The following is a 12,237-nucleotide window of genomic DNA, read 5'->3' as shown; positions in this document are numbered from 1 at the left end:
TAAGTAATTTGTTTAGAAATGAATATATTTTACACAGATCATGTCAGAAAATTGCAAAGCCAGGATGGTGGCCAAGTTCAAACCCCACCCCTAACACATTTCTCCATGTAATGTGGCGTTCCGTCAGGAAGGGCATCCGGCTTTACTGTGCTAATTCAACATGTAGATCCACCTCAGATTTGCTGTGGCCATCCTGAGTGTAAAACAATGTCGAAAAACTGATTGGCAGGCGAAGCTGGCGGCTTGAGCAGACGGCATGCTTGTGCATGCACAGGACCAGCCTGTGTGCGTGGGACTGTGAGAGGTGTGCATCTGAATGTGTCTACAGAGAGCAGCAAAGAGGTATGTGAGTCACTGAGGAAGAACATGTGTTTGGAAGTGCAGGCTGACCTGCTGATCTCGGATCCTGAGGCTGTTCAGATCAATACCCCACACGCTTCAATGGGTGTTGGGAGCCAGTCAATAATGCTACGTGGGATTCAATCCCTTTGTGACTCATGTCAGCTGTTGGATGAACCTGGAACGTATCCTCACACTCTTCTTATTATGTACACATTGTGGACACATTATCTGGGACAAACGTCAGTGACGGTACAGTTCTAAAGTGGATTGTCGACATTGTGGCTGATGTCACACGACGACAGCTGGATGGATTTTATTCAGTAGGAACCATGACTAACAGTAATATATTCAAATTTACTGAGTAACACACAGACCCTTTTGCAGGATTGTGTGGAGATTTGTCCACTGTGGAACATTCTCAAAGTGTATTCCTCTGATTGAGTACATTTCTGTGCAGAAGCGGTCAGCATCTTGCACTAAGAACCACACCTACTTCTAATCCATCATCAAATCTGTATCTACTAACTATCCAGCAGGTGGCAGACACAGAGGAGGTGATGGTCTAGTGGTTACAGCGTTGGGCTTGAGACCAGAGGATCCTCGGTTCAAATCCCAGCCTAACTGGGAAAATCACTAAGGGCCATTGGGCAAGGTCCTTAATGCCCTAGTTGCTCTCGGTGTGTAGTGAGCGCCTTGTATGGCAGCACCCTCACATCGGGGTGAATCTGAGGCATTATTGTAAAGTGCTTTGAGCATCTGATGCAGATGGAAATGTGTTGTATAAATGCAGTCCATTTACATCTATGGGATCTTAAAAAAGCATAACAGATGTGCAGGTGCTTTTTAGAATGGTCTTGTCTTGACTTTTGAGTCACTGTGTTAACAAACTGAAGGGCATGGACTCATTTATCTGCTTGTCTATCTGTTCACTCATTGCATTTTATAGGGTACATGTGAGAATGTAGGTATATTTTGGATTAATTTGGCCATGCAGGTTTTTTTTTTAATTTTCAACAGCTGCAGGCACACAGGTACGGTGGAACATGGCAAGTGAGATTTATCATTAAAAGATTCATAACATAACCCTAAAAACAGCTGAATGATATAGCAGCCTCTTATCCTTCTATAGGGGAAAAAGACTGGCATAGTCATAAAAACAAAAGCATAAAAAAAATGCAATTTACTCTAGTGAAAAATACCTCCAGGAGCCACAGCTCCATTCTCTTTACTGTATACAAGGGGGGAAGAAAATCCTCACTCCAAGAGGTGTGTGTGTGGTGTGTGTGTGTGTTGTGTGTGTGTGTGTGTGTGTGTGTGTGTGTGTGTGTGTGTGTGTGTGTGTGTGTGTGTGTGTGTGTGTGTGTGTGTGTGTGTGTGTGTGTGTGTGTGTGTGTGCAAATCTTTGTTGTAATAATCAGAAATCTATCAGTGACTGAACAGCAAATTTTGATATTCATTTACTGAATACTTGACGTTGAAATGTAATCACAGCTTAATTTATTTTAGTAAAACATTTGACTTTGAAAATCACCTTTCTGAGTGTTTGTGGTCTGAGTCTTAATTTTTGAACCCCTAAATAGTCATTTTCAAGCTGTGTGATTCCAAAAACATTATTTTCAGCATGTTTTTATGTCAGGGTTGTCAGTTTCTTAGAGAATATTCCCACATAATTCATCACTTGTACGCAGATCTAAATTTTAACTTTGCAGTTTAACCAAGCAAATTTGCAAAGCAAGTTTTGACTTGATTTAATTTTTTTTACCTGATTTGTGCTCACTGAAATAGAGAAAGTTGAATATAGCCTAATATGATAACAGTAAAGTAAGAATACAGTGGAACATGAAGCAGACACAAAGTGACATTCATACCACAAAAACTCAAGGTTTCAGTGAAATCTTATCTATATGTCCTGTGTTCATTTCCTGTGTGTCTCTTTCAATGTGATGCAGCTGTTATCACAGCTGGCAGTTTATCATGGACGTGCTGTAATCATGGAGCAGCACTAAGCAGATACTGACACAATTAAAAAAAAGAAAATGGCAGAATTTTTTGAAGTGAACTCATGTCCAGATTCATGTCATCATGTGGTTCTACAACAACAGAGATGCCAAAAGATCTTTAATGGCATCAGTAACAAGATGAAGATATTCTGTCAATTAGGATTAAACTTTTCTGAATCCTCAAACTTCATTCAAGATACAACAACAACACAAACTGACCACCTAAGTCCAGGATTAATAAAACAGGGACCCGAAATTACTGGTGTTGGTCCCTATACTGAATTATACAGTATGTGAGAAAAACCGCTTTTGCCCTTTAACCTTGCCATACCTTCAGTGTTGACAGTAACCTTGACCTCACTGACCAACCTAAGCTTGGTCTTTGACCTATGACCTTTAATCCCAGGCATGGTAGGGTTTAATTACATAGGTGAATGCTGAAAACTAGTGTCAAAGGTCAGTGAGTTTAAAAGTTGGACTACCAGTTGCTCTACTTTCCCAGCTTACGTGATCTGAAAATGTGTAAACAGTGAAACATCTGCAAATCATGAAGTATGTTTAAATATAGAAAATTCATTTTTAAAGCTGTACATGTCATAGAATGAATGAATTGTGTTTTTGATTGGCCAATACTTTGTGTGCATGCATAGTATAAAATAAGTGGGAATAGAAAATGTAAAATGGTAAATGGACTGCATTTATATAGCGCTTTTCCATCTGCATCAGATGCTCAAAGCGCTTTACAATTATGCCTCACATTCACCCCAATGTCAGGGTGCTGCCATACAAGGCGCTCACTACACACCGGGAGAAATAGGGGATTAAAAGCCTTGCCCAAGGGCCCTTAGTGATTTTCCAGTCAGGCGGGGATTTGAACCCATGATCTTCTGGATTCATGCCCAACACCTTAACCACTAGACCATCACCTCCCCTATGAATGTATACTCAACAAAAATATAAACGCAACACTTTTGGTTTTGCTCCCATTTTGTATGAGATGAACTCAAAGATCTAAAACTTTTTCCACATACACAATATCACCATTTCCCTCAAATATTGTTCACAATCCAGTCTAAATCTGTGATAGTGAGCACTTCTCCTTTGCTGAGATAATCCATCCCACCTCACAGGTGTGCCATATCAAGATGCTGATTAGACACCATGATTAGTGCACAGGTGTGCCTTAGACTGCCCACAATAAAAGGCCACTCTGAAAGGTGCAGTTTTGTTTTATTGGGGGGGGGGATACCAGTCAGTATCTGGTGTGACCACCATTTGCCTCATGCAGTGCAACACATCTCCTTCGCATCATCCGTGAAGAGAACACCTCTCCAACGTGCCAAACGCCAGCGAATGTGAGCATTTTTCCCACTCAAGTTGGTTACGACGATGAACTGGAGTCAGGTCAAGACCCCGATGAGGATGACGAGCATGCAGATGAGCTTCCCAGAGATGGTTTCTGACAGTTTGTGCAGAAATTCTTTGGTTATGCAAACCGATTGTTCCAGCAGCTGTCCGAGTGGCTGGTCTCAGACGATCTTGGAGGTGAACATGCTGGATGTGGAGGTCCTGGGCTGGTGTGGTTACACCATGGTCTGCGTTTGTGAGGCTGGTTGGACGTACTGCCAAATTCTCTGAAACGACTTTGGAGACGGCTTATGGTAGAGACATGAACATTCAATACATGAGCAACAGCTCTGGTTGACATTCCTGCTGTCAGCATGCCAATTGCACGCTCCCTCAAATCTTGCAACATCTGTGGCATTGTGCTGTGTGATAAAACTGCACCTTTCAGAGTGGCCTTTTATTGTGGGCAGTCTAAGGCACACCTGTGCACTAATCATGGTGTCTAATCAGCATCTTGGTATGGCACACCTGTGAGGTGGGATGGATTATCTCAGCAAAGGAGAAGTGCTCACTATCACAGATTTAGACTGGTTTGTGAACAATATTTGAGAGAAATGGTGATATTGTGTATGTGTAAAAAGTTTTAGATCTTTGAGTTCATCTCATACAACATGGGAGCAAAACCAAAAGTGTTGCATTTATATTTTTGTGAGTGTATGAATGAATGAATGTGCGTTGTAGTAATGTTATGATTTTATTTGATTCATTTTGTGATCTATTCCTCAGAGGGAAGTTGCATGATTTTTTTTTCCTGAATTATCTCATAGGTGTGAAAACAAGATTAGGAGTTAACCCGGTGATCCAACTCCACTCAGCAGATTTTTGGCTTTAATCTGACTTTTAGAGGTTTAAACTCTTCATTCCATCCCCGTTCCAACTGGGTTTAATTTAGACTTGATTTAAACTTTGATTACACTGTGCAACAAAGCTTCATCGCACAGGTATTCAGATTGCAACCTGCTCCCTCATTGCCTGCAAAAAGGTGAGTGTGTTTGGACTGTGACCCTCTGAAATCGAGCTCACGCTATCTGCTTAGCAGTCACTAAAGCCTTTCCACCGTCAGGACACATTGAATTATTAAGCAGGCTTCTGCAAAAAAGGTGAATCCCACCTCCTCTTACACTCCCTCAACGTTCTAAAAGCTACAGTACACAGATGGTCCATGTCTTTGGCTGAGCACGCCATACGCCCATTTTGTTTATCCACGTGGCGTGACATAAACCGTGTCGAGCAGCACGCCTTAATTGGTGCCATTTGTGCACCCTGCCCTTTAGTCAAAGTGAGTTTCTCTCTTTCGTGGTCCTGTTGAGCTGTGCGGCTCCGCTTAGAATTCCTGTCAGCAGTCCAACTAAATAATTGGCTATCACTGATCTGATTGTTAAGAGGCGTCCGCTCTGCACCACACGTACGTCTGTGCTGTGTCGGCACAGTGCTGACAGAAATCGTTTCATCTGTCAATCCTAGTCACTGGATCAAAGAGCCATGTCTTTGATTAAAGAAAGAAAAAAATCAATGTCCACTCTGCGGGGGTCTGTTCTCTGTGGGCTTATAGCATGTTAAAAAGAAGCATATCTGACAAAGACATCTACAGCTGCATAATATCTCTGCCTGCACCTCTTTTGTCACGCTCAGGTATAGTAACAGTTAATCATACTGCTGGAAGTCAACAACATTGTTGCAAAAAGCCGTAAAACCCTCAAACCAATGGTAGACGAAGCTGCAACCAGAAATTACATGGTGAGATGCTAAAGAGCTTCTCTCATTCATGTCCACTCCACATACAGTAGTGTTCAGAATAATAGTAGTGCTATGTGACTAAAAGATTATCCAGGTTTTGAGTATATTTCTTATTGTTACATGGGAAACAAGGTACCAGTAGATTCAGTAGATTCTCACAAATCCAACAAGACCAAGCATTCATGATATGCACACTCTTAAGGCTATGAAATTGGGCTATTAGTAAAAAAAAAAAAAAAAGTAGAAAAGGGGGTGTTCACCAATAATAGTAGCATCTGCTGTTGACGCTACAAACTCAAAACTATTATGTTCAAACTGCTTTTTAGCAATCCTTGGAATCACTACACTAGTATTTAGTTGTATAATCAGTTTTCATGATTTCTTCACATCTGCAAGGCATTAATTTTGTTGGTTTGGAACCAAGATTTTGCTCATTTACTAGTGTTTCTTGGGGTCATTGTCTTGTTGAAACATCCATTTCAAGGGCATGTCCTCTTCAGCATAAGGCAACATGACCTCTTCAAGTATTTTGACATATCCAAACTGATCCATGATACCTGGTATGCGAAATATAGGCCCAACACCATAGTAGGAGAAACATGCCCATATCATGATGCTTGCACCCACATGCTTCACTGTCTTCACTGTGAACTGTGGCTTGAATTCAGAGTTGGGGGTCGTTCTGACAAACTGTCTGTGGCCCTTGGACCCAAAAAGAACAATTTTACTCTCATCAGTCCACAAAATATTCCTCCATTTCTCTTTAGGCCTGTTGATGTGTTCTTTGGCAAATTGTAACCTCTTCTGCACATGTCTTTTATTTAACAGAGGGACTTTGCAGGGGATTCTTGCAAATAAATTAGCTTCATACAGGCATCTTCTAACTGTCACAGCACTTACAGGTAACTCCAGACTGTCTTTGATCATCCTGGAGCTGATCAATGGGTGAGCCTTTGCCATTCTGGTTATTCTTCTATCCATTTTGATGGTTGTTTTCTGTTTTCTTCCACATGTCTCTGGTTTTTTGGTCCATTTTAAAGCATTGGAGATCATTGTAGATGAACAGCCTATAATTTTATGCACTCTGCGTATAAGTTTTCCCTCTCCAATCAACTTTTTAATCAAACTATGCTGTTCTTCTGAACGATGTCTTGAACATCCCATTTTCCTCAGGATTTCAAAGAGAAAAGCATGTTCAACAGGTGCTGGCTTCATCCTTAAATAGGGGACACTGATTCACACCTGTTTGTTCCACAATATGACGAACTCACTGACTGAATGCCACACTACTATTATTGTGAACACCCCCTTTTCTACTTTTTTTTTTTACTAATAGCCAAATTTCATAGTCTTAGAGTGTGCATATCATAAAATGCTTGGTCTTGTTGGATTTGTGAGAATCTACTGAATCTACTGGTACCTTGTTTCCCATGTAACAATAAGAATATACTCAAAACCTGGATTAATCTTTGTAGTCACATAGCACTACTATTATTCTGAACACTACTGTACATATAATAATAATTTTTTTGTTAGTGGATTAGCTTTTCAGCTAACTTTGAAAACAATTTGCGGATCAATTAGCTTCCGCAAAGGTTTGTTCCGCTAACATTTAGTGATTAGTCAATTAACATTAAAAATGTCTGTAAATCCTAAAATCATACATGTTTCTTCCTGTTTGACCTTTATAGGTGTTTGGCACCCAACATCACAACCAACATCCATCCATTTCTCAGCTAGTGGAGCAGATAACATCAGTTTTACAGCAAATTTGTACAAATGCTGGTACACGCACCAAATTTGGCATGCTGATTCCCAAGATAGTACTTAACAAATCTGGTCAACTGGCTGCTTGAAAATTCCAGATGGTGGCCATTTTCCAAGATGGCTACCCAAAATGACCTACCTAAAATTACTTTTTTGCATTGAAACGTTTCTGATCACAATGGATCTGTTTTACAGCATCAGTGAAATCCAAGATGGCGCCTAATTCCAAGATGGCCATCAAATCAACCCAGAATAATTTTTTTCTCACAAAATCAATCAATCAATCAATTTTTTTAATATAGCGTCAAATCACAACAAACAGCCAAAGGCGCTTTATACTGTAAGGCAAGGCCCTACAATAATATGTAAAACCCCAACGGTCAAAACGACCCCCCCTGTGAGCAAGCACTTGGCTAACAGGAAGAAACCTCCAGCAGAACCAGGCTCAGGGAGGGGCAGTCTTCTGCTGGGACTGGTTGGGGCTGAAGGAGAGAACCGGGAAAAAGACATGCTGTGGAGGGGAGCAGAATGTTGTTACTTGTTTGATTTGTGTGATCTTGATGTAAAATTGTAGGTTTTCAGGTTATGCTGGAATTTAATTTTTCATGTTCCAACAACAATGGCACTTGGTATAAACTTGCTATTTGTTCATGTTGACTGCAAATATTAAAATTACAACACAATATATTCAACACTTAACACCTTGACTAGGTCGACATGAAATAGTTTCAAAACATGCTGGCTGGAATCTATTAATACTGAATGTAATAAACTTCACTCTAATTTGGCACATAAAAATACAACATAACAAATACCATAAACGGAATTTGGCATCAATATAATTTTAATCGATAAAATAGGAGCTTTTCTTTGGAAATGGGAGGAAGCCAGCATACGTGTGGAAAACACTCATACTTTACACAGAACAGCTCAGGTCAGAAGTGATCTAACCTGAGACCTTCTCACAATGAGGAAACAGTGATAACCACTATTCTGCCCTCACATTTTTTTTAAATTCAAATTCAATTTTATTAATTTATATAGCGCCAATTCACGATGAGATCGTCTCAAGGCGCTTCACACAACATAATAAAAACAGAAAAAAACTGATTTAAAAATTTAAAAACACAATAAAAAGGCAAAACCATAAAAGAATACAAGAATAAACCTTTTAAATTATTGATGAATATTCCAATTTCATGGAACAGTACTGATTACTAATGTTTACACACACACACACACACACACACAACACACCACACACACACACACACACACACACATACATACACCCTGTAATGACAACTGTGAGCAAAATTTTGAGGGAAAAATTCATTTTACTCCATTTAGAAATAAGGAAGTAACATAACAACATGTGGAAAAAATGAAGCGCTGTGAATACTTTCTGGATGCACCGCAGCGTTACTTCACCTATAGCTAGCTTTAGAGCAACAGTTGCTTAAACTACACAGTCAAACAGTTGCCTGGCCTTTTCTCCTATATGGTGGATGGAAAAAAAAGCAACGCAATCTTTGTGGATTCAGAGCAAGTGTGCGTTCACCAAGAATGATAAGAATAAATTATACATGACTGAGGTGCCTTAGATGGCTCTGTCACAAGAATATATTCACATTGTCGTAAAACTTGCAAATACTTTTTAAAGTTTCACAACAAAAATGCCACAACAAAAATGGGTGAAACTCACTCACTCATCTACATTTTTGCTGTACAGGCCTGACACAGTTATCAATGTGAGGGGAAAAATATAACCATATTTAAAGCTACAGTATGCAGGATTTGGGGGGTTTTTTTATTAGCAGAAATGGAGTGTAATAAACTGTTTATTAGTATAATTAATTACCTGCAACAATGAATCAATGTGTTTTCATGTGCTTACAAGGAGCGCTTCATATTTAGATGGGACTGGGGCCCCTCATGGAGCCTGCCGTGTTGATATAGTAGCCCAAAAGGGAAATACTTACTCCAGGTTTCACATTTTGCAGAGTGGCCTGGAGTCTGAAAAATAAAAAGAGGAATCAATGGTTGCTCACCTGTTCTCTGTCTGCTGGTTACTAGTGCAGGCTGAGTTTGTGAGTCCCTATTTTTATAAAAATGGAGGGTCATACCTGCAAGAGAGCGTGACTCCCCATCGCCAAAGAAGTGTAGCGGGATGAAGGTCCCGGGTCCTGATTAAAAAGATGTTCCAGCTAGCTTGGCTAACGGGGAATTCCCTTTGGCTGACCTGGTAGAGGAATGGTCTTTAGTGCGAGGCGTCCGGGTTCAATCCCTACGCCATCCCGGCCGCAAAGGTCCTGCGGTCACAGAAACGAAAATCGTGACCGGTGACAGAATAATGCAATCTGCAACCTCACCACTAGATGCCACTACATTCTACCACACTGTATCTTTAACTTTAAATGACAGGTCATTGATTTTGCAGAATATAACTCAGCCAAATCTGAGATTTTTCACATACAAAACCGACAGTGCTGCTAGTTTGATGGTAAAATTTAAACAGATAAAGTTTCTCTTTTTCTCTCTGGCGTACGGTATCTCTGACGACAACAAAAAAGTCTTCTCAAGTTCACTGCTTTTTATGGAAAGAAGTGATGGGGAGAGGAAAATACTGTAGGTGGGAAAGAAAAGGAGCTATGAGGTGTATGTGTGAGAGAGAGAGAGAGAGAAAGCGAGAGAGAGATGAGGTGAGGAGGCGGAGAGAGGAGATGCAAGGGAGGGAGTAATATATCAGGGAGGGTGGAAAAGAGAGGGATAAGCCACACTTGAATGACGGGTTCCAGCAGAGTGAGCAGTTACGTGTGGTGTTAAACTGATTCATCCACATCTCTGTGATTGTTCACACTGACGTAGACTCATGGACCTGGAACACGTCAGGCCCTCGGCTGACGTGGAAGGACAAGAACTCTTCTTCTGCAAAACAACCACTTGAACCATCCTGAGACTTCACAGAATTCCACACTTGGTCTACGCCAGCTGTGGACCTGATCTGGAATGACTCAGACCATCAGGACTGAAGTCCAGCAGATGTTGGAAGAAGTTCAGTTATAGACTCGGTCTCTACTGAGGTGCTATGGATCTGTCCAAATGGTTACTATGATGAGCTTATTCTTCTTCAGCTTTCACTCACAAGGTAAATCCTGAACAGCAGCTTTAACTTTTATCAGCAATAATGTAAAAAAAAAAAAAAAGCTTGTTTGCACGGTTAGAACGTGCAGCCTTCAGAAGGAAAACCTGTGCAGGTTTCTGTACTTGCATTAAATAGGGGACTGGAGCACATCTGTGTTTCTTTCTTATTGACTGATAAGATGTTCGCTGCAGGATCACTTGTTAAGTAAAATGTATTGCAGTTCATGTATCATTGGTGTATGAAACGGCATTAATCAAGTTGTGGACAGAACTAGGTCCAGTCGCTCTGTCGCAGTAACTAGCGGCATCAGAAAACATAAAGAGGAAGTTCTACAATTTTTAACCAGGATGTTTTTAGGCTGAACTTTACACTTGAGACCAAAACCATTTTAAGTGGCCCAACATTTCATTTGGGTGTTAAAACCATCACAGCCTAAACGGCTAATACTAGTAGTAGTAGTTGAATACTTGTTGCCACTGAATAAGCTCCATTGTAATCCAATTACATTTTTTCAGCAAATCCGATTGATTAAGTGTGTGAGATTTCAGACCGTAAATATCGGGGTAACGGTGGCAACTGTTTCACATTTGGATGTATTACTTTGCGCTGAGGCTCTCGTGGCACTGCTCACAGGGACGTTAGCGTCATGATGTAAACACAAAATTAGCATGCCTGTTAGCGGTATAATGGAGTTGAGCTTTCCGTTCAGTTTTGTTGTTTATACTCTCATACCAGGAAAGTTACGCTATGCTAACAACAGCTGCCTTCATCTTCTGGACTCCTAATGCTATATCCAGGGTTTCATGTATCCCATAATCCCTTGCGCGCCAGAGAGACACTGCAGTCAAAACAACATAGAGAATGTTGAGCAATAATGTCTATAAACCCAGAGAATATATTCACGAGAGTTTTAGGCACAATCTAATAATAGTTTTATGTTGCGATGTAATGGTGTTGTCTGTGTGCACTGGTTAAAGTGCAGCGTGATCAGAGCATCTCAATGCAGTTCTCAGTGTTACTGAGATCTCGCAGTGCAGCGACCTCTCCGAAGTTTGCGGGATTTGAAACCTGAAAAGGGTGGATGTTTTCTACTACCCTATATGGTGGCCCCCAGTGGTGAACAAAAGGCAAGCAGAAGCAGTGCCACTGTGCTGCAGCACAATAGTAAAAACCTGTTTTTATATGAATTGGAAGCTAAGCAATGCCACTTTTGGTTTATTCAAATTTTCTGTGGAAAATAAAATGAATACATGAAACAAAGAACTGTATCAGATTTCACTGAATCACACTGAATCATTGCATAATAATAATAATAGTAATAAGTATGATCCCTGATTGTATTGTAAGCCTCTCTCTCTATAGATTTTATATATATATATATATAAAGATAGATCTGCTGTGGGACACTGCCAGCAATGACAAATCTGTTGCTTACATTAATAGATAAAACAGAGTTTTCCCCCCATTATTTTAAAACCTTAATATTAAGGTGAACATTATGAACAAGAATTAAATGTTACTTCAATACAAAGGAAACGGGAAATTTAATATAAACAAGTTATTCTCACATTATTTCATTGCCCATACTTAGAGTTTACATATCACTGTATATATGTACTAGTATTGATGGTAATCTCATGAAAGTGAAATATCACAAGATTTCAACAGTAACATTCAAACTGAAAACTACACATATTAAACAGTAGTTGTCCCAAGCAAGAAGCTGAACCTTAAATGCATCTAAAATAGGTTCCAGCTTGAAAAATTAATTTCCCTATAAATCACTGAAAAATCTACAAATATAAATGTAATTACTGCTGCATCAGATGTCATCAGGTG

The sequence above is a fragment of the Thalassophryne amazonica genome, chromosome 6 (genome assembly GCF_902500255.1).
Source record: "Thalassophryne amazonica chromosome 6, fThaAma1.1, whole genome shotgun sequence".
Taxonomy (NCBI): Eukaryota; Metazoa; Chordata; class Actinopteri; order Batrachoidiformes; family Batrachoididae; genus Thalassophryne; species Thalassophryne amazonica.
Note: the sequence above shows the minus strand (reverse complement) of the source record.